Source organism: Anopheles coustani, chromosome 3, assembly GCF_943734705.1.
Source record: "Anopheles coustani chromosome 3, idAnoCousDA_361_x.2, whole genome shotgun sequence".
Lineage (NCBI taxonomy): Eukaryota > Metazoa > Arthropoda > Insecta > Diptera > Culicidae > Anopheles > Anopheles coustani.
In genome coordinates, this window is record NC_071288.1 from 11,659,059 (window position 1) to 11,683,552 (window position 24,494).

The window sequence follows — 24,494 nt, forward strand, 5'->3', positions numbered from 1 at the left end:
GTGTTGTTCCAGAGATTTATAATTCACGGTATGCTCATATTCATTGCACATTTGATAGCTTGGATAGCACCAAGCACACAATCGAACAATCATTGGGAATATCAGTGAGAAAAACACACCCATCATCTTGAACGGCCGCTACCTCTTTCCATTTCGACGGCTAACGACGATAAATGAGATAATCAATCCTGTTGCTTTGTTGCCTGCTGCATGATTCACGAGCCCGGTGTAATTCATAATCAAGCGGGATTTTCCGGTACGGCTCCCGTCAGTCTCGCAGTTCGGGAAGTAGGAATGGCAAGCCGTCCCTTCCCGCTTTCCTTCCGACCGCTCGCCCACCCTTCCGCTCACTTTAATTATGCCTCACAAAAGCGAGCGACTCCGATGGATCGAAGAACCGGGGACGAAAGGTGTCCGCAACTAATTACTCCAGGCAAGATATCACCTATCCGTCCACTCGGGTGTCCCTGACCGCCCGTCCTGCCTCCGGCCGGGCATCCTCTTCCTCCACCGTGGTGTATTTATATTTGCAGGCGCGAATAAGTGCTTTCCGTGGTTTTCGATGGCAGTGAATTCAAACACTCTAACGCAAACAAATAGATTCATCGCGGGCCCGAACCGAGGCTGGCCTGTGGGACAATTGTTTGTTGATTTTGTTGCTTCCCTCTTACGTCTCCCGGAGACAATGGTAAAACAACCTCCATCTTCAAGGACGGACCCCCCGTCCGACCTGGCACCGGGTGATCTCCAGTGTGTGTGTGGTTTTTCAACTACCATTCGGCCACCAGGCAGCCAGCATGTATTGGTGAGCATGGGCCGGAGGGCACAACACCAATGATTAATGAAGCAATAGCGTGTGCGCAAACGGACCGTGCGGTTTTCCAAAGGACCAACAAAGCGCGCCGCTCTTCTTCCGGACGGAATTAATACACCGTTTTGTTACCATGTGTTGCTTTTTCTCGTGACAACACCCTCGGATGGCGTGCGATAAGCGATGTGTAGCTTTATTCCACCGATTCTCGATCACACATTTGCCACCGTAATGACCACCGGGCGTTGGGCACGTAATGTCCATCATTCGCGTGCGGAGTTTGACACCCTTTTCCGACGTTTTATCATTTGGGTTTATTAATCGAAAAGAAAGCACTGACACTGAGGAGGTAAACAGTTATATAATATACCATTGGGGGTTTCTTCAAGGAAATTGACAATCAATCAACGAATGGGAAAATGTATTTGTGTGTTTTCTCGCCACTGCATTCGCCGCAACAAAACAACAACGAAAATTAATGTTGTGAAGTTGTAGAGCGGTATTGTGGATGACGAAATTAGGCAATTAATCTATGCATCAAAACGTTTACGAATCTGATACATTCAGACACGCAAGCCTCGTGGATGAGAACCCACAACTGGTTCTATGCTTCCCAATGTTTTTACGCCAAACTATCAACCATAAAAGAGTGTTGGTTGTATTCTCCTTTCACTTCTAAATTCACTGCCTATTTTATCATTTTCTTGTGCCATCAATGCTTACATTGTTTCTTCTAAAATTAAACCCGTCTACAATAGGCGCTGTAATTTCCCAAAATAACGAACTGAAACATTTTTTGCAACGCTCCAGTGCCATCAGCCAACCCCATCAGTCTAATATTATCATGTTGATCCCTCCAAATCATCGACACATTATACCTCCTACATGCTGCGGATGGGTTAAATGAAGTATGATCAAAAGGGGATAGGGGGAAAAGCTGTGTAATTATGGCCCTCCCACTGCATCGCCGTTTAATTACGCATAATTCACCGCCGTAAATGAGACGAAAATGTGACACCACGACGAACATCGAGTCGCTGAAAGGTGCACCGAAAAGGGGAGCGGCTCGATGTTGCTCGTGTGTCGATCAGCTAGATGATGATGTCGATGGCTCAATTCTGCGACACTGTTCAGATTGCGCTTCGAGCACAACACGGCGATAAGTGTGTCCCAGATGTGCGACGAGCGTCGAAACGCATAAGGAAAAACTCTTTCCACCTTTCCACACCAGAATGGAAAGTGATGTTCCTCGGGTGGAGTTACATTAGAAGAACCACACGGAGTGCACGCGTTATTAACCGTAAATTACCGGTGGTCACAAATCGGCCGGTAACCGAATGGGACGGGAGGGGTAAGGGAGCGTGTCATTTAGCTAAAGTATCATGTTACCGATTTCGGTGGTAACGTATCATTTACGCTCTCCGGTTGAGCAAAAAACACACACACACACACGCACGATGAAAAAGTATCCCGGTTGCCCCAAGCAGCTCGCTATCTACCCAACCCGTTCCCCGTCTGTTGGAGTTAGCTGGGGTCAAATTTATCTCGTTCGTTTTGTAACGGTTTAAGGCAAGCGAGAGGAAAAAATCTTGATTTTTGGAGTTTGCACCGTTTAACATAAATGGCAATGTCTTCTAGTGTTACTCCTCGGTAAAAGATAACTGGGTGGCCACCAGAAGGTAGATTAAGACGATCGGTTATTAAATCGGCTCTTCGGTCCCTTCGGTAGGTATCCTTGAACCATCTAACGGTCCACGCATGAAATCCATTAGCTCCGTTTTCTTAGAACGCCACCAGATGACTCGAAAACAAGACAACTGACGGTTCGAATCAACAGTACCTACCGCACGCACCAAACGCTTGCTTTCGGCTTCGTGAAGAAAAACACTCGAATTCGTTTTCCGGCACCAAAACCACCGAGAAAAAAGCTGTAAGCAAACACCTAAAACGGGAGCATCTGTCAGCTGGGCCAGAGCGCTGGCGTCATAATTGCACTTTAGTCGCGTCCCGCGTTCACCCGTCCGGTCGACGAGATAAAATAACAAACGCATTAACCACACAAACACACACAGCCCCACAAACCGGATCGGGAAAGCCCCAAAGAAAAGCGGCGAAACCGAGCGGTACGGTGGAAAAACTGAAACGTCATCGTTTACAGCGGAACCGTTTTTCTTCCGAGCAGAGGAAGTCTATGGGGTGTCGTCTAATTTCGAACGTCAGCGGGTTCTTAAACGATGCCCAGCGTCGACACGACTTCTTGACGAGTCCTTATCGCGATCAAACAACCCACGGGTGCACGGGAAAAACTCGCAACTCTAATTCAATTGTTACAAATTTGTGAGTTCATTTGTTTATTTACGTTTGCACCCCGGCCGATGGGAGCGGAAGAGGAAGCAAAATAAAGCGAACAAACATCATCGCCGTGCAACGGAGGGGGAAATGATTCGGGGAAATTCCATAGCAAAGCGGAAAAAAAACCCCGAAGCGCAATGTAAAGAAATGTATCGACGTAGACAAAAAAAAACACTCAAGATGCCTGAAGAAAAACGCACCAAAGGAAACGGAACAACGTATCGAAGCAAAGCATTGCGCTCCTGGTTTCCCCAAATGCCGTTGTGCTGGTCCTGATGCAGTGTAAATAGTTTGCATCATTGTCAAAATTGATCGGGTCAAAACAATGAACGACCGAGTGGAGAACAATATTTATGTATATGTTTTCCATCGGAGCTGCGACAGGAGGGACGCTCAAGTGTACCGTCTGGAAAGCGTCGTTGAAAATGTGTGCACAAATAAAGTGAAATACAATAAAAGGTGCTTCTGAAAACAATCCAACACACATTGCCCCATCCCGGTTTAAAGCGGGAAGGACGAAGGAAAATGTTTCACGCTGAAGGAAGAGAAAAAATCCTTTTACGACGAAGTTTGAAACGTAAAATCAAGAATAAGTGAATTAAAAGCCATAGAAAATATATGGTCAGCAAAGTTAATTTTTTGAGAGAATTATCAACAAAACAAATTTTAACATTTTTGTACAAAGTTTTAATTTTTTTAAACTCATCAATTAATTTCAACACGTTTCTACCTTTCATCCAATTTATAAATAGAATGATACTTTTATAAAAATAATAAAAAAGAAAAATTTGCCAAAAAGATACCGAAATACAAAAAAATAATGCGAATGGAGTGGATGGAATAATCTGATATTTTCCCATGATTTCCGTAGACTGAGTTCTCTGAACAAAAATTCGTTCGTTTATTGTTAATGAAAACACAAAATACCTCCAGACACTTCGCTACTCGACAAGACTCTCAAAGTTGCCGATACATATTTCTTGTACCCGTTTTCATATTCTCACCGCTTTCCCAGGTAAATAGGCCAATCGAAAATCAACAAGGTGTTTGTTACGTTCTCGACTAAAAGATTGTTGCATAAACAGAAATCGCAAAAACAACCCGTTCCCGCCGGTTTCGAGCGACTGCTGCAACTTCGAACACTCCAAAAAGCAATTGTTTCCAAAATACCACCACTCACGACTCTATTACATCACTTCAGCACGTCAAGTAAGTTCGACAACGACTTGGGAAAAAGTCCTGGGAAACTGGTCGTAACAGAGGCAAAACTATCGATGGGCAAGATCACTTCAATCCGAATTTGCTATCCCAGGCGTCCCCTTCGAGCAATAATTATGCAATCGTATGCAAAACGAGAGGGATGCAACTTCTAGTAGCAGTTAACTTCTTGATCGAACCGCTTCAATCTTGTGCACTCGAAATAATCATGCTGCAGGGAGGAAAATCCTTTCCATCCTACATCACCCCTTTTCGGTGGAGCTTCCAATGGGCGGGAAACTCTACAGCTCTCATGGTTGGCTCTTGGGGGAAAAACCACCAGCCCCGTCGCCAGTTAAATGGATTGCGGCGTAGGGGACACACCTTCAAAGGGAAGGAGAGCCGTTGTTCGTTGCCGCGGCGTCTAGTGCCGCACTCGACAAATGTTGCTCAAGTGGCTCAATCAATTAAAGTTAAGTTGGACCCGCCGAAACTGCCGCATGAAAATGCCGTGCGGTGGGAATAGGAGCGAAAATGTTTATGGGCAATATTGCTCCTTCACACACCTTGGCCTTTTAGTGGTCTTCTCGTTCAATCCTTTATTTTCTGCAACCCAAAACATGCCGTGGGAAATTCTTCATGTCGCTTTCTTACCTTCCAGTATCCCGAGGAAATCTTATCCACGAAATATATTCACATAAAGGGTGTTTCTTTAAAAACCCGCAATGAAGATTCAGACTCATAGTATATCTTCAAGAAAAATAACAATCTACAGTTTCAATAAGCAGAAACTAAGTTAATCGACAACGAGAAGAGCAGACAACTGGCAAAGATATGTTTTTTTTTTCTTTTCAGAAATGATCCTCCCAAAAGTGACCATAACGAAGGAAGGTAAATGTCGAAACAAAAACAGCGCCTTCAGCAGAAGAAGTAATGATGGTGCTAATGTGTGTATTAATTTCATGTGTGTCCAATCGGTTTCACACACGTTATTGTTTCGCCGATGTTGATTAATGATGCCTGAGGCATAGGTAATGCGCGTGTGGTTAGTCCGTGGTTCTTGTTTTCGTTTTTGTTCCTCAAATTTAATCCGATATTCGGCTCAAAAGTGTTTCGGAAAGATACCATTTTTGATCTAAAAAAAAAATTGGTGCGTTAAAAATAACCGTCAAAGAGTTGAAAAAGAACTACTTGTTCTCAAACACCTTCCTCTCCGGGTGGGGACCCCGGGAAGGGGTTGAGTTGCCGCTATTAACTCCTGCTGAACCGAAACGAACCCATCCACCCCGGTGTGCCCTGCCGGTCGGTTCTGAAGGAAAGCTCAATGACCCGCTAATTCCGTCGCCATACCGTACATCGTACCGTGCGCCTGGCAGGCTGGAAGTAAGTAGTAGCGCACCACCGTCTCGAGCACCTTGTCGAGTGGTTTTAGAAATTGACAGCTAGCCGCAACCCGCACTAGGTGGCGGTACCATTCGCGGCCCATCAGCGGTGTAAAAATCTTCATTTGTCAAGATCGTAATCTACCCGTCACATTAATGTAATTATAGACACATATCCACGCATTTCGGCGCGCACACCCGCCCAAGAGCGGGGCGCTGCGTGGAGTTCGTCGGCCATGACTTGAACGGCACCGGCAACCTCGTGCCACTGAGAGTGTGTGTTGGTTCCATGACATCCGGGCCCCCGTTTTCTACTGCATAGTCGCGAGTCGAATGGAAAACCACGGTTAAAACCAGTGCCAGCTCCTAACACTGCCCGCTGCTCAGAGACAAATTACTGTAATAATGGGGACCACAACGGGGACGCTTCCCCGACTTCTTCTCGGGTGTGTAGGACCTAGAACATCCGCGTGAAGTGGTCCAACCACCCGCCTGTTGTTTGCTCGAGGATTTGTTTGCATTTGTTTGCACGGTTCCGTGTGTGCTGTCGAGGATAGGGTTTCTCCTTGCGTCCCATTGAAACCTCCCAAGACCAGCGAGAGGCTCCCGGACACGAGGGAGTGTTGCTTCCCTTAAAAGACTTCTTCATTATCATGAACCCCAAAGTGCACCCTCCGGGTGCAAAGCTTTTACTGTTCGGATCACCCGCGTCTGGAGCCTTTGCCGATCGTCATATCCAACGCAATTCGAGGAAAAACTGAGCGGTAAATAAAAATGGCCAACTGCTACCGGCCCTGTGTGCAGCACTTACACACCACAAGGTCCATTCGAGCCCGTTCGAGTGTTCTTTCCCTTCACATTCCAGCAGCGGGAAAGAAATGTTGACAACCACCCGACGCAAACGACGCAGACAACCGTGGCTCAGGCAGCAGCACCCCTTGACGAACCTCCCTGGCTGGCTGCCGGGCGTCAGTGTTGTGATGCGGGAGGAGCGGACGGTTGCGGGCAGACGCGAGGAAAAAAAAGGTACACCTCATTCTATTTAATCGTTTCTTCATAATAATAAAGTTGTTTGTTAATTTTCATCTTCACAACCATTTCGCCCCCGTTCCGTTGCGAGGCATGGGTCGACGAAAGCGTTCCAGGGAGTTTGAGGACAACCGGAGGAATCTTCACTGGAGAGTGAGGTTAGAAAGGAAGCTTCCAAAGCGAGCCAAAGAACATCGGTAGAGAGAGAAAGAGGGATAGGGAAAACGAACGCCAGAGCTGTGGCTTTCGTATAGTCTACCAGAATGGTTTGTTGGGGGCGAAGAAACATTATCATAAAGATGTATCATAAGTCAATGATTGATGAACGATTCCGGCCTCTTGCTTGGGTTGGTTTTTTTTCACTCGCGTGTACTGATCAGCAACATAGACGCTGCAATGTACGGGGCAAGTGCCAGAAGAGACGTCAGAACGAACAAGCAGAGGTCGCTAGAGCCGTAACACAGAGTTCAGGCACACGAATCATGAACTAGATCGACCAAGTCGATCCTCCGTGGACCTCCTCCAAACGAACGATCGTTCAATTTGTCGAGACGTCCAGCGTTGGAACATGATTGCCTTCGCCCACCGCTCGATCCGATCCGTTGGCGACTCATGTGTGAGATTTGATTAACAAGATTTCCGTTCGCCCCATACGGAGCCCGAGACGGCTCAATGATCCCGAGGCGCAGAGATACTCCCAACGGATTAGAGCCAACATCCTAATGCGTCACCAGCGAAGGGATTCCTTGGTGGTTTCTATCGATCTATCTTCTAATCCACATCACCTCCACGGTCCACCACGGAAACCCCTCCCAAACGTGAAGACCTTAAGCCACAAAACGACCAGATTGAATTGTCGGTGAAGCCAAGCGGGAAGGCGACACGAAACGCGACGATCCGAAGCTGGGAGGCGCCAAATTCTCCAAATTCACAGCTCTCACTCGACGTAGCTCGCGCCAATAATTGATTGGCTGTCAGGATCGGTCCGAGGACCGGTACACGCCATAGACGGGAGACCAGCGCGAGATATATCTTTATTATTCATCATCCTCATCATCCTCCTCATCAACAATTGGATGACACTCGGGCAATAAAATTTGAATACTATTAACAAACATCGAGGTAATCGGTTATCTTCCTCCTATGGGTGTTTCTCGAGCGTGTGTGCACCTAACAGACATGTGATGTCCCGTCAGTTCCGTCCTGCAGGATAGAAACCAGTTTTCGCCAAGTTTCAATGTGTAGGCTGTAGGTTTCACGAGCTCGCATCCGAAGCGTAACAAAGTCGAGTTTGTGATAAACGGTACAGAACGGGGATGGCGATTAAACAACGCTACAGAAAAAGCTATCCCTCCCAAACGGTGATGAAAAAAAAAAGGCCCAAATCACCCAACGCCAATGTGTTACGGTCGGTTGAGTATCACTAATGATTTATAAATGCCTGTTGAAATTTTGACACATCCATCCTCCGGTTGTGTGGTTAATTTAGGCGATCGATACGATCTTGTCACGCACTGTGAAATGTTGGACGGACGTTTGATATGACAAAACTGTGTGACTAATGTGAGAACCCTTCTGAGTGGATTTCTAGGCCTGAAGGACCCAGGTTTGGAGTGAGATAAACACTTAGCACGCTTGGATTATAATTTGTTTAACAAATCAATCAATCGTAAAACGAAAATAAATAGTCGAAACCATACGATTTCCGTACAACAATTTATCAATTACAATAATTGCTTTGAGCAAGCAGTTGTAAACAACCGGCCTCATTTGGTAATTGAGAATATCTACCGGATTCGGTAATCGATCGGCGGTACCTTTTCCGTCGTCGCATTGCACAACCCGCCGGCCTGTGACGCGCAGGTTGCAGCTGCCTGCCGCGCTAGCATTGAGGTGTCAAAATGATCTCCCGAGCCTGTCAACCACTTCGTCACGTCGCTGCGGCGAGGCGGAAGATAATTGCCGGCAGTCGGGCAAACCAGCGGTCAGCTGCGACACAGCACTCTTACACAAGCGGCCGCATATCATACCGGCGCAAGCCTGCCAAGAATTCCTCCTAGCGTACCGGGAGGGGGGAGCAGTGCTATCCATTAAAGAAAAAAACGCGGCCCGAGCAGATGATTGAGTAATTAAACACGGGCGAAGGTTCAGGGTTGCACTGGCAGGGATCCGTTCGATGCGGCTCCTTTGTAGCATTCCACACCACCAGGCGACCAGAAACTGCCTCGAAGGATACTGTTTTATATTGAAGTGTATGACAAACTGTACCAACTAAAAAAAAAACAGATGAAATATTTAACATTATTTTCTTACTTTCCAGAAGCCCTATTCTCTTATTCATCCACACGGTTGCAATGGGGAGGAAAAGACACCTTCATCGAAAAAGTTCACCCGAAGGTTCGTCTCTTACCGCCCGCCGAGCTTTTGTGCGCTCTTAAATACTTCAATGGGTTGCCTGATACGAGCGGACGACGTTTTTCCTTTAGCTCCCGCGTTGATAGTACCACCTCGAACAAGGTAGAAACCACTAAACCCAAATCACTCCGGATCTTCGCGTTGCCAGCCTTGCAACCAGCAGACGCAGACACTCGTGCCTGAGGAAGTCTGTGTTTGAGGACGCAAAAACACGAGCAACACACAGAACCAAGTGCCGCCACTGGTGCACGAGTTGCTTAGTCACGGCTACCACCACATCTCTTTCTTAAGGTCACCCGTCTTGGCCCGGTTGTCCTCTTCCCTTGCCTCGTGAGATTTCAATAGGTTTCAGCTTCACTTTTCGGCAAGATCTCCAAGCGCATGTTTGTATTCATTTCAACAACGACCGTTCTTGTTTGCTCTTGGTTACGCTTTCGGCGCTGAATTGGAACTTCCCCGGGTGTTTGTGATTGTTATTGTTTTGCTGCACGCCTATTGCCGCCATTGTTCGAGAACTATTCGGTGTGCGGCTTGAGGCCCGAAGTGCCGCCACCAGTGAGCGCGATCGATAACAGCTTCAGCAGGCAGGCAGCCGCTGGCAAGAGGAGGAAGGATACCGGAGTTTGATACGCCTGGGATTACACAAGTGGTACCTCAAAACCCACCGGCCCCACGGATCGATGATACACATCCAACCCCGTGCCATGGATGTGTATGTGCACTGTCATCGCGTCAAGAGTACGGCGCCATTCGAGTCGGCCGCCGCTCGAGTCGATTGATTCTCGGTTTGGAGTTGGACATTCTCTACCAAATCCAACCATCCATCCAACGGTTTGAGAAATGACGCCGGCCAGAGATTGAATCAGATTATTGCTTCGCTTGCATCGCTGGATTTGCAGACCGAACAGTCGATCCTTTTGTTTTAAGCCTTTTCCCAGCGGGGCAAAACTGAATGTTTGTTTGCTTATCGAACCACGAGATGCTTCAGATAGTGTCCGTTGTTTGATTTATGATATGGCCTACTTTCTATAAGAGATTCGATGAAATTCATTAAGATAAACGCACTATATCCTAGAGTCCAGCCGGAGCACTTTGTGTTGATTGAGATATCATGCACTACACATCATGGTTTCTGGAAAGTTACCCATCAGTTTAATTAAAATATATTAACAGATAACAAGCTAAAAGAACACGTTATCCTCTATGTCCGCAGTTTCATAGGTTCACGCTATTCATGCGTTGATGGTTTTAACAAAAACATATCACTTTTCATCCTCATCCTCAATGCGGGAGGCAACTGACTACCAAATGTACTCATCTAAGCAATCTGTGACGCATAAACCAATATCAAGTTCTTATTCGGGACGAAAACATCTCAGTAAATCGAAGACAACGGTACTGGATGGTAGCATCTGCTGATGCTGTGTCCTTTTCGGAGTAGCGTGAGCAACTCGATGTTCTCAGATGCTCAGGTTAAAAAAGTTGAAATAGGGTACGAAAAGGGACTAGCTGAGATGGGAGGACCGTTGCAAAACAGTTTTAGAAAGGAAAAAAAGAACAACACACGCACATTCGTCTGTAAAGGTCTGGTACAACAAAAAACAAACCACACATGCGCCACCGATTCAACAGGTTGGCTCGATTCGCACTGCCCAAGAGCCCGCACGGCTTTGTAACCGATCCGTTCGCCATCAAGTCATTTTCAACCAATTAAGGCGACACCACATCCCCCGATGAGCCTCCTTGAGGGGTGCCCACGGGGAGTCCTTCTCGTTCTTCGTCGTGGCAGTACCGGCTCAACCACTGACCGGCGACATTGATTCGCCTGAGCGTAGCGTAGGGTGCGACATATGATACTCGAGAACCTTATTAGAAATCGACCGAATGGAACCCACCGGGCCCCACTACTAACCAGAACCAAAACACCAGAAGGAGCCCATGGTATTTGTGCTCCTTTTTTTTTGTTGCGAGTATAAATCTGCGGTTACCCCCAGCTCCTGGGCGAATCATCAAAGGGATTGGTTTTTTACATTCCACCCTTGGCCAGAGACCGACGGCCGAAGGCGATCGAACTAAATGAATATTTTACGCCCGACTGGGCAGAAGGAAATCTACCGCACACGACCGATATTGTGTTACCTCCGGGCATGGGCTGTTCCCCCTCAGGGGTGGTTTTCACCCATAAACCCCATTCTTTGAATGTAGGGAGGCAGTGAGGTGAACTCGATGGTTACGAGTTGAAGAGACGGTTACACCGGTGGCAAAGTATCGATGACGTTAAGAAAATACGTTACTTCGAATCGCAGGACATGTATGGTGGCTGAGGTTCGTTGGTATTCAATGCTGTATTCTATTTAATTAGCACATGTTTTCTTCTGGTAAAATGTGTTTATGAAAGGTTTGGATTTGCATACACTCACTGGTGTTGAATAAATATTTGTATTCCTTCATCATCAAAACCTGTGTCACATATTCAATCGTTGCAAGCGCCTGCTTTAGCTTTATAAGACACCTGAAACCTCCTAGGTACCCCCACTCATGGTTCCAGTCTAATGCCAACCTACTGGTGCAAGATCAGGATCAGATACCGCTTCTACCGTCCCGCAGTCAGAAGCCGTCCGGGCACAATGTCAATCCGGAGCCCGCCTGGGCGCGGTGGACGATCGATTCAAAGAATGTTAAATCACGTCTGGCTAATCGCTAGTGACGTGATATTCTATCTCATTTTGCAAAACAACCCGCCCCGGACCGGCAACCCGTCCGGTGCGTCCCTGTTCGATCCAGGGCCATCTCGACGGACTCCGAGCGGGCACGAATAAAACCACCGTAACGCCGTTACTTTGTTTCTATCAAAACCTTTATGACTGGAAACGCTGGTATTTAACTTCTTCAGTACGTTTGTCTTCTTTTTTGCAAATAATGCTACACTAAACGATACGCTACCGCCACTGCGCAACCAACAACACAACCTACACTGGATTTCCCCCCGGGGAGGGGGGGACTACCTCGGTTGACTGCTGCTAACGATCCTTTTTGGGCGAGACCGGATTTTGGGAGGTCCAATACGCTGTCCTTTATCAGATCACCCAACGTCAGCGAGAGCACGGTCACACACATAACAAGACACTGGATGGATACTGTTACCCCTGCGGACCGTTATGCTATTGAAGTTGGTTCCCTTCTGTGTTAGAGGCATAGTTTTGCCAATGTCGAAGGTCTCGCTGAATTGGGACCAAGGAACCGGTCGTTCAACAGGTGAATCGGTGATGGGAATCTTTTTTTTCAACTTTCCAGCAGTGTCTTCTTCCGATCAATGGAAGGCATTTTTGATTGCTTGAAAATGTAATTCAAGTTGTTTACAAATTAACTAGGACTGTGACTAGTTCTGTACTCACAGCTTCCATAATCAAATGAACATATGTTTCACTACGAAAATAGCCATGTTGAAGGGTAATAGGAAAAGGTAAACGTCACAGCGTAAATTGATCCTCCTATAATCCATCATTTGCGCTACGCGTCATCCGCAGTTGAAACCGCTTCGAGACGCCAGAGTTGCTACAAAGTATACACCACATTAGCTGCACCGAGCGAACCACATAAGAACTGCTGCGATGGTGCAACTATTTATTAAGCCAGCCATCATAGAGGCTATTGCGCACCGAGCGCGTTGAAAAGTGATCGTATCTAATTAGTCGTCAATAAAAGCACTCGGCCCGGTGGATGGTGCAAAACCTTTTAAATGCTTCAACCAAGTCGCCTCCACGGACCGCTGTATTAATCCTTCCAACCCCGAGCCGATCACATCGCCCATTTGTCAGGGCGCACTCCGAAGGATTTAATTACTCCATCGCCTGATCCGAGCCCGGCAAGCGACGCAAATTATACCGTAAACAATCAATCACCTCCCAAGAGACCGGATCGAACGATCTGGAGTCGGCATGATGTGGCCGCCATATGATCGCACCACGACCATTGTTCGACTGATCGTGCGGCAATCGAAAGGGAGAGAGAACTCTTTTCCGTTTTTCCTTTTACAATCCACAAAATCCACTACCAACGGCCGTTTATTTCTCAGTTTCGGCTCGAAGATCTCACTATTCTCTGAACCTTGCGGCAACGAAAAAAACTGCATGAAAGATAGCCAGACATAAAGGGAAAAAGCCTTGGGCGGACCGAAATGTGCCACGCTCGAGAGGACATGAATCGCCCGCTACGGTAGCCGGTCGGCTAAAGTTACGTGCTTGTAATGATTCCTTCGAAACACACACACACACTCCGAGTGTACTCACCGAATCGAATGAAAGATATTGCCGCTGCGAGCCACTTGAGATTCGGATAGACAACAGAAAGTACAGCAGGAGAAATTAAAACAAATCCAAAAGCATCAACAAGCCCATGGGACGATGGTGATGTTGCACGCCAAACGTTGTCGGTCAGTACGTCCTTTGGCCGGGTAAGGCTGAAAAGGAAAGCGAGGGGAGTGAAGAAACACTCCAAAACTCCCGCCAACTTGGCACATCAAGCAGGCATGAAGTAATGAGCAATGCCGCAAGTAAGCCGGCGGTCGACGATCCAAGTTGGAGGAGCTGCTGGGTCGGAGCCGCTGGGCTAGGGCGTTACAATCGCTACCATGAGTGGTGTTACCTTTGCGCCAAGATGCGTACCAAGATAACTTCCGCCGAGGACCTGGTGAGGCGGTGAGCGGCAAGTTTCATCAAGCTGTCTACATCTCGACAGATCATTCTTGTTTTGCACAAAACAACATTCGGTAGCGCAATGGATTGGAAAAGGTCTTCGATAGGATCGGGAAAACGTGCCGAAACAAAAGTGTTCTCGTGTGCTGCAGACCCTCGCTCACTGCTGTTCCTGGAGAGGAAAGGAAACCTAGAGGTGCTTCTTGTGCCACTTCGAATGTTTCAACACGTAGCATGGTAGCTGGGCAGTTCCTTTTGATGGTTGAATGCGTTCGGAGGGAGTGCGCTTGCTTGCTGTGTTGCCATACCAACGTATCGATACTGCTCTGGAAGAGGAAAACCTCAACCGCGGCAAACGTGTCGGCTGTGACTCCTAATCCCAGCAATTAAAGTAAAATCAAAAACCCCAACATAAAGCGAACAATATGGTTCCGATCTGTCGGCAATAATGAGCAGCTTGCCGGTAGCCGAGAGCATACGGCGGCTACCGTGATTGCTCTATTGAGACATGTCACCAGCGAGAGCGGAATGAGGTGTTCGATACGCGTGACTGCATTAAGCGCACCAACGGCTCTGGAACCGAAAAGCTATGGACACTTCTAGCAAGCAGCTTCAACTGGGCAAAACCCAAGGTGGAAGAGAGGACCCATGCCAACCCATGCGACGATGTTGGTGAACGGTCGGATCCGGAACAATGACTGCTCAAGCGGTGCGGTGTGCTGTTGTTTGCAAACGTTGTCACCAAAAACAGCTAGTTCCAACCTAAGCCATCCGATCTTTCTCTATCTCTTTCTCCCTCTGTAACAACGGTGATGTCTTCATCAGCCTGTGATTAGGGACAAATGACACAAATACCAAATAAAAAAAAAAAGGTTTTTCAAGCGACGCTGAACGAAACACATAATAATAAGAGAAAATTGAAAATCCCTTCTGATCCACCCCGTGCGCAACCAAAGGGAGCGGTGGTTTGAGGGATGCGTCGACGCGCTTCTTTTGCTTTCCGCCTATTTCCACAACAACAATCTGATTCAGGAATCTGATGGGTGAGTAGGAAAGGCGCAAGTATCTGGCTATTCTCACCCCTTGGACATGGAAGGGTAGGCCATACCTGGCGCACCAGAACCAAACCCAATAAATCGCTATCCTTGCAGCCATTTCGAAATACATTTAGACAGTACACTGTGCTGGTCGAGACTGCGAAAAGCCCTAAATAGTAAAGGGCAATGGCGTGGCACATATTATAGCACTTCCGGATTACTCAGGGACGACGCTAGGATTCCGTAATGAAAAAGTGACGATGCGTTCGAAAGTGACGATTAGAACAACCAGTATATAGACCTCAGTAATGCTCATGAAAGTTTCACGCTACAGGAAGGGCGTTTCCTATCGCTGTAAATGCTGTTCAGTAAACAAGGTTCATGCCGCCGGGTTCGAAATGTTACACAAATGAGTTAAGATGTTAGGTAAGAATTACCATTGGTTTATGAAACGAAATTAACTATTCGAAACACAATGTAATTAAACTATTTTTCACACAAATCTATCCGGAAACCATCAGAGCAACAATGTTTGCATGTAGTACTCGAGGTTTAGATAGTCAGAAAAACATCATTCCTTCCTCCTGCTGCCGATTGATCCACCAAATAAGAACCCCAATGTCACTAGAATGCAGAAATTACAGCCCAAGGCGACACCACGTTCCGCATCGACACCTCCAAGACTAGTGTCAGTTTGGCTGTCGAACCACTTATTATGGTGTTAAGGCTTGTCACCGATATGCAAGCGCCAGCAAGGCTTCTCGATGATTATTTTCCCCACCGGAGGATTCATACTCTCCCCTTGTGCCGTCATTAGGCAAACCCCTCATCGACCACCGAAATTTCTTGCCCGCTCCAGTTGCAACAACGTGCACTAATGGCCGCACTGTTTATCCTCGCAAACTTGGTCATTATGACATTTGGGGAGGAAATATTGTATCGTTTTGTTTATTAGTTTTTATTTTGATAAACACGCGTTTTATTATCTACCTTTCCCGCATTCTTTCTTGCCTTTCTACCTTCTTGATCACACATTTTATTTTGCTGGTCAACAGTGACAAACAACCACGTATCCTTAGCGCTCCGAGGTGACGTTGATCATACATTACACCTATAATCAAATGCATAATGCTTCCTGCCTGCCAAACCAGCGTTAATAGCAGCTAAACACACCACCATTGCCAGCAATCGTTTGCCTCGAAGAACCCGGCCAGAAACGGGACGTAAAGGAGACGACGGCAGCAGAACAAAAATCAACAAATGGACCAGAATGCTGAAGCCGCTTTCGTTTTGCCAAATGACGATGAACCGCGGGCTGAGAACATGCCCTCGGGGTTGCTAAGTGTCAGAACAATTATCATTAGCGCGAAATGTGCGAATGCTTGCACCGGCACACAATGCTGTGGATGTTCCTACAGCTTTGCTAAGCAGTACATTTGTATGCATGCAAACTGCGAGATCAACAAATGCATACACTAATATAATCTTCTCCCAAATCATAAGTTGAGTTAATACATTAAGTCCAAATATTCTATTCCAGACGGTTTCTTATAAACTCCACAATTGGTTAATGGCAAAATTCACCAACCACTTGAAATAGAGTGACGATCATCATCAGCTCCTGGTTCCTTTTTGGACATTCCTTTTAAGTTTATTAAAGGAAGATGACGCTAATGACCTCTATTCAAACGCGAGCATGACAAATACTTTGTTTCAAAATAATAAAACAAACGCTGTCAGAAGCTTTTCTTTACAAGCTGTTGCGCTTACCGCAGGTTCGTTGAACACTTTACGATGTCCGCCCTAGCCCGCCTGCGCCTTCCCAAATGCATACGCAATCGAACCGCGGTTTTGAAAGAAATTCTTTTCCCAAAACGAGTCCACCCGTTCCGTTCCGTGCAGGGGCTGGTTACAAATTGCCAAAGCTTCATTTGCGGCAATGCTAATGAAAAGGTTTCATGCTCCAAAAGCATTAAATAATAAACCGCCATCCCGCCTCCCGGTCGGCTTCGTGTTTATTTGGGTGTGTGTGTGTGTGTTTGTATGTGTAGCGAAAAGGGATAATATTCAACCAGAAAAGACTGTGGGGAGCGACGGAAGCACCCGTACTACTCTCTAACGACTTTGGGAGCTGTCATAATTTCACGCGTTTCCATCCCAAAAGCAGCCGCAAAAGAAACGTGCGCATTTCGTACGCCTCCCGTCGCCGGATCGCTAATTCTGTGCGTTCGTCCCCGCAATCAAACAAACCAGAAAGATGCCCTGTCCAAAGTACAGGCCGCAAAGTAAGTTGTCACAAACGGTTACGGTTAGGCGCGGTCCGAACAGGCCGAGGGAATCCTCCGACCAGCTCGACCGCCAGAACTGTGAACCAGAATTAATTAGCACAGTTAATTATCGATACATTTCTGTTCTGCCTGCACGAGATTTGGGTGAGGTCGAGTCCGGCGTACCCATATGTGTAGCCCCGGTCCGAGTCATAATGGCCTCCCGGGGTGCATTTGGCGTGCGTTGGACAACTGGAAACTTGTCAACGGCAGCTCCCAGGAAGGACTTTTTGCACGCTTCCCGTGGCGTTCGAACCGTCTTCCGTAGAAGCCGAAGAACGGGTCCTGGCGCCTGACCGCAATTGTTGCTGCATATACGTGAGCTGGACCGCGGAACAATGTAAAATAATTGAAAACGGTCTAAAAATGACACAGAAACTTGGCCCATGCATAATGCATGAGGTGTTGATGTCCAGCCCCTTTGGCCCCTTTTGGCGAACCTACCGGCCAAGTGCCAGCGAAATCCCTGCGCATACCGCGAGTTATGACGGCGATTATTATTTCATCGCAAACGCTCCACTAACCGGTCCAACGGTGGACGCTGGAAAACACTGGACCATAACGGCCTGTCAATTATGGATGTGGAACAATTATAGGTTTACCTCATTAGGAGTGCTTGTGCACGATCGTGCGGCGCAGAACTTGGGCTCCCAGCCGAAGTGGGCGCAATCAGGAGCTGGACGTTATAGGAAGAACTACAAAGCGGGAGGCAGCAGCTCCAAGTGCCGAACTGTGCTGGAGGGGAAAAAAACACGACAGAATACAAGATGTTTTGCGACACTTTCGGCAGCGAGGAATGCTGGCCCATGTTCAGATTATGCGCAAACACTTTTACATCGGCCAGGCATGCCGGCGGAAGGGCTGGTGGTGTTGCAATAACCGGCCGAGGTGGACCCTCAGAGGTACCGTAATTAGTAGCGACAGTTTACGGCTTTTGCTCATTTGTCATAACAAACAACGCATGCCCGGGAACATAATTTAGTCCAGTAATTAGGCCCGTTTGCTTCTGGTGTGCAAAAATGCCACCCCTCGGACATCATTAGTCCCGCGCAGAAGGCTCCCCCCCCCTCAGGTTCGTTGGTTTGGATAGGTAGAAGAAGAGATAGAGAATGCTGCAGGATGTTTAAAGTTTCAAGTGGAGTGAACCTACTGGACTTCCTTATGGTCCTTCGAGGCACGTTTGTCTCCGCCTCCTAACAATGTCAGCGAGCACTACGATTGGCCTACTGCGCACTCTTCAGTAGCTGTAGTTATTCAGTCATCATTCGACGACTTTGCGACAGTTTTATTTTTTGATCTCCTCAATTACCAATTGAGCTCTATTAAGCGAGTTTGTTCGCTTTACAGAACACGATCTCGATCCTGTTGGCTGGATCTGGATGGATGGAAAAGACCCAGTGGCCGCGCAAAATCCCAACAACCCGTTGCTGTTTGAGAAGGGGGATGAACCGTTTTAATTAACTTAGCATCTACCGTAAACGCGAGCTGGTTTAATTTTGATTCCAGCTCCAAGCGGAGGTTCACCGAGATGCGAGTGGAGGGCAATCATTTAAATTAGTCCACTGCATGGGGCAATAGTAAAATGGAGTTTATTTTCTTGCTGGCAAACAGCTAGCGAAGATCTTCGAGAAGATTCTGACGCTATGAAGAAACGCTGAATGCGTGGTGGAAGTTCGAGCTGAATGTGATCGTTCAACTCGAGGCTTCTACTTGAACCTCATCCGCCTGCTCATTGATAAATAACTGGTGATGGTGGCCTGTTGCTGATATATTCAATTAAAATACCTTCCCCATAGACCTGGAAGTGAAGTATTTCCGTTGACGAATGAGAGGGTTTCTATCTCCCTCCCTTCCAAACCGTTGATCGATTCGGTGGACGGTAGCAACCGGATCGATGATTGATGACACTCAATGGGCCGAAAAAAACATTCTGCAAGCAACAAACGCACCAAACGATCGTGTTGTTGCGTGTAGACATAGACGCGAGATTATCAGATGATTACACCAAGCTGAATGGAAACAGATTCCGCCCGTCAGATTTTGCCTCCCGCCATCTTTTCCCCCAAAAAATCATGTGAAGGAACAAACTTTCCCTTAAAAAGCAACGATCGGCCGGGCATTATACGAAACCAAAGCACCGTTAATGGTTAATCTTCATAAATTTGAATACTAATCATCGCTGCCATGAGAAAATGGCCCACGATGGCGCAGTGATGGCGGATAGACATGGAGCTTTTTGTTTGTTTGTTTGGTTGTTTGTTCGTTCGGTGTGTGAATCGGGGCCGGAAGCGAAACCCGCGAGAACGGTAGCAACGGACCGCCCTACGTAGCCGCAACGCTGGGAACAGGAAAGGCGTAAGGAAAAGAGGGAGAAAAAAAATCTCTTAAAACGATAGCTTGTTTAGATTATAGCATTTAATGAACGCGCGTTTTCAACGCGCGCAGCCAACACAAAAACCTCCACCGTCATCGTCGATCGCGTCGTTATTATCGCGTCATCAGGTTCCAACCACACGGGCACACGATTGGCACGGAGGCTGTTGGTAGAATCTCGTCTCGCTTCCTTTTGCTTACTTTTGCCGAATGCCTTCTTCTATCACGACGTGAGAGGTCACAGTGGAAAAAGTTCGTTGGAATCGTTTCGATCGGGCCTAGAAACCTGTGGGCTTTGACATACATAGCGGAACGATATGATTGAACACACTCCAACAAATACTGGGTGATATTAAAGATCCGTTAATAAACGGATTACTAAACCATGTAACAAAATTAGGTAACGCAGAATTTAACTGGTAGACTAGATAATCAAAACAAATCTTACCAAACAAACAATAGACATGTAAACGCAACCAGTTGCTCAAATAGACCAATTGGAACATCAGACATACGATAGCGTCCTAGCATACCAGAACTATGGTCCACAGGTTGTACCTTGATTAAGTTATTTGGGATCATTCCGGACGATTACGCCACACAATGAACCTAACTAAAAGCGAAAGCCACAAACTCCTCCAGTGACGTTTCTCAATCGTTCGTTCGATTTTTCCACTTCCACAGTCCCACAGCGGTCGCCCAGCGAGTGGAAAGATTCTACACCGACACCCTGTTTACCCCCTTCACCCGGCCAGCTCGCGTTTCTCAATCAATTTCCAATGTTCGTTTTACGTGACTGGGAAGAATAGCGTTTTGGGGTTATCGAAGATCTTTCAATTTTCATTTCACTCTCTCCCTATCGGAGGGGGTGGGCCGGAGGATGAGTTTCAACATTTCCCAGCCACACGACGCAAGCCACCACATGGCTGAGCCTCGAGTGGAGATCGGTGGCCAGTTCGCCACACAAAACCCATCAAACTCCCGGGCACTCCCAGGCCGGTTCGAGCGATCCAGGAGCCCACTGGCGATGGCTTTTTCCTTCGCACGAAATGCGCCCATAAGCGCGGGCCGTGATCGGGTGGAGCTGCCGAAGATGAGACTAACGTTACTGGAGCCCGCCGAAGCCGTGCGGGGCACGGGGGTGGGGGCTCGAGGGATCTGCCAGTAATTCAGAAGCTATTTCCAATCAATTATGTTACACAAAATTGAGCTGTTGAAGCGTACAAACAAGCAAACAAAAGATGAATTAGGCTCGGGGAAGCCGTGGACTCGCGTTGGCCAAACGAAAGCCTGCCAACTGTCGTTTTGGAGGCACCGGGTGGCGGTGGTGTGGAAAGGGGAGAGACCTTCTCCACCCAACCTGTCATTCGTGGAGTTTGGCTGACTGCGTGAGCAACTGACGTGCAACAATCGCAAGCCCAACATAACGATCCAGAGATGGTGAAAACATCCGCCAGCCATCACGTACCTTGTTCCCTCTCATCCTTCTCCTCCTCCACCTCCGCCTATCCTCCCGATGCCATCATCAGCAGCAGTAGTTTCGCTGAAAAATGCTGACCATGGTTGGCATGAATGAAACACATCAATACCGAACATCCTGATTATATCATGACCGTTTGATGATTGTCGATGATGGAGGGATAAATCGTCGATAAGAAATGAACGAGGTGCAAGACGAAGGTAACGAACAGAAGAAAAACAAGAATGAACAGCTATTTCAAAGCCATATCCAGCCATCTATGAAACTGGAAACGGAATCCACAAAAGTCAGCCATGGGGCCCACGTTTCGCAAGACGAATTGCACGGCGGGGCTGCGAAATCCGGCAACCGTTTGTCCGACAGATTGGTTGATATATCATATTTGCAGCGATAACTTTTCACCTCAAAACAGATTAATTGTGAGGGCATTGAGCAGAAGTGAAAGTAAGTGGAGAAAATGTTTGCATATCAATTAGAAATAGACAAATGGCCACAGAGGTAAGATCAACGATCTGCTAGAAATATATAATTTTCGAAATCATTTATCGGCAGATACTTTCCATATGAGACCTAGATGTATCTATTGAACCATTATTAATATTTGCAGCATCAGTCATTTGTTTCCACAACCCATCTTTAACATGTTTTGGAAGTGAAACATTTCATCTCGAAAAACTCCCCAAAGATGTCAAAACGTTAAAAGTTGTTCAAATTATTCGTCAATTGACACAGCGAAACGGGAATCGGTGTTATATGGACCACACGAGCTTTTCCACTAGGCTATGAGCTGCTTCACGGTCATTTCCTCGTCCGGCGAGATACGAAACGATCGAAACGTCCTAACGATAACGGAAGAATGCGATAATCCGCACAAACCAACACATCTCCACATCTTTCTGGTAAAACCCGGGAGTCTTCCACCATAATATGGCACAATCAAAACAGATTTTGGGATGGCTCGAAACTCACCCCCGACCTGTTGGTCATTAGTGGTAGCGTAGTCTTTGTTTCCCATCCGATACACGTTTGCAGGTAGCAGATGACCCCGAGCTCGCCGGGCGTCACTTCCTGTGGTTTCCATTCACAAACGATCGCACCAGGTTGCCCATGGGGGATTTTCAATCGATCGCGACGCACAGAAAGCTAGTGGCCCGAACCCGGAGTCGCAGTATTCATAAAGCACGGTCCAGTAATTAGCCGTAAAGCTGCACTAATAGTCACAATATTTACAGCAAGACGCTAACCTTAATCCGGGTTTTCCCAAAACATTGCCCAGTCCGTGCTCGGGCTCGTTGCGACGTCGTAGGCCGTCGCCGTTAATGGTGCTGACCTGGGGATTTGCGATTTAAGGCCCGGAAGATTTGCTCGGCAGTTGCTGGAGAAGCGACGAACCCGACGGGAAGCATTCGAGGAAGCAAAACGGCACTAAGCGCAGACACGATTAGCAAATCGTGCAGTCAAGTCATGGCCGAAAGGGTGCGGGGGAGTGTGAATGATTTGCGGTTTTTCGGTGGACAGTCAATCCGAGTCGTAAATAAACAATCAAGTGAAATCACCCCCGACGCTCAGGTCGGTAGCCATTTTGGTCTGGTTCGGAAGACCGGGAAAATAGGTTTTCCACTGTGCTTGCGACCGTTTCGTTTGCCCCTCTATTTTTGTTCATTGTAGAAGAAAGGAAAAGGAAACACTTTCAGGTAACCGCTCAAAACTTCAATGGAACTTGCAAATATGAGAATTTCACATCTTCTGTTCGAGTTGTAGTAATAAATTATTTGCCAATACTACATTTACAATTATGCATAATGTAAAGGATAGCGTTTTTTCCGTCTGTTGTTATTATTTCGATCCCGGCCAAACTACTACAGTTAAGAACTATAAAACGGTTATAGTTAGAAACTATAGTTCCCATAGTTTATGTCTAGAAACATACATAATAAATACATCCATTAATTTACTGCCTTCGCTGGAACGATCCTCCCTTAGTTCCTCCGTTTCCCTCGCGTTCTATAGGCGCGTTGTTTATTTTGGCTCCCCCATCAACGCGACCTAGACGAAGAGATTCCGAAGTCATTTCGAATGCTTTTGTTTAGACTGTGGATTTTTTTCGTTTGTTTTTTTTTAACTCCTATTCCCAAGCTATTTAGCCTGGCGTGTGGACACAAGACTCATTACATCATGCGAGGACTTTCGCACGGTATGTTTGTGTTTTGACAGCGATGTGAACCAAGCGATGCTGAAGAGTTTTGATCTTCTTGGCCACTCTTTGCCCGCCGTTCCGACATTTCTTCTGGCACCAACATTTGGATGCCATTGAAAACGAATGTAATGAAAACGACAGTTTCAAAACTGTTCAGTTTGTCAGCTATGAAGCGTTCACCAAACGCATGCTCTTTCCGCTGTTGTCGAACAGCGTATTTAATTATTTCACTGATGCTGATGGCTCAAGAATCCATTTGGTTGAAATAACACCGGACGAGGAGCGCGAGTTGGCGACGGACTTAAAATTCAATTATACTCATTTGCACATTCTGCCGGACGCTGGACGCAACACGGACGAATTCGTTGGTCATTTCCATCCCTATCCCTGGTGGCCAACAGGGTTTGGCACAGGAGAACACCGTTCCCGAACCGTTTTTTCGTCCTTTTTTGTACCCGATCCCTCTTGAAAAATGTTCACAATTCGTTTTGCAACGGTGTATTTACTCGCCAAACAATAGGCTACAAATGATAATTAGGTATGGCCTTTAAGTCTTAAGCCATTCTACACTCACATAAATAAATTTAAAACATTCCGTTTTTTACTGTTTACCCTCCTTGAAACATTGATGAATAGAATTGTGAATTTTCTTCTCATTACGTTGTGCTTAACTTAACTTAACTATTGGAAAGAAAAAAAACGTAAAAACATTCTACACAAAGTCCGCTGAGGACAAATTTCCTTCAATTTCCGCCGATGCAACCAATGGTCAACAAGAATTTCCTGAATTAAGAACAAAAAACCCGAACCAAGTGGGAAGCGCCAACACTAGCAAACAATAAGAAAGCACGAAAAAACAACACAAGTGACGATGTCCTTCCAGTAGTGCCCCAGGTGCAGAAGAAGAGCGACAAAACGTAAATCATTTAATCGCCGTTTCCGGTGGAAAATCGTCACCGGACGACCGACACGGCACAACGGACAGATTAGATTGTATGTGATTGTGTAAGCGAGTGTGTGTGTGTGTATGTTATACCCCAGAAGGATTTGTCTACTGCTCGTGTTGGCCCATAGTCCGTCTTACGGAAGTGAAAGCGCCAACAAATCGGCGGACGAAAACACTAAAACCAACCAAACCCCAATATCCCTATCAAGAAACCAACGGATGATGAACCCGATCCGTCCATCCGCTCAATTTCA

At 46.8% G+C, this 24,494-nt stretch overlaps 1 protein-coding gene across 1 annotated transcript in view; it reads right to left on the bottom strand.

Annotated features, from left to right (window-relative positions):
* The window catches only part of LOC131258532 (protein Optix), a 54,643-nt gene that overhangs the window by 26,330 nt on the left and 3,819 nt on the right, over positions 1 to 24,494 (bottom strand). The window lies entirely within an intron of this gene.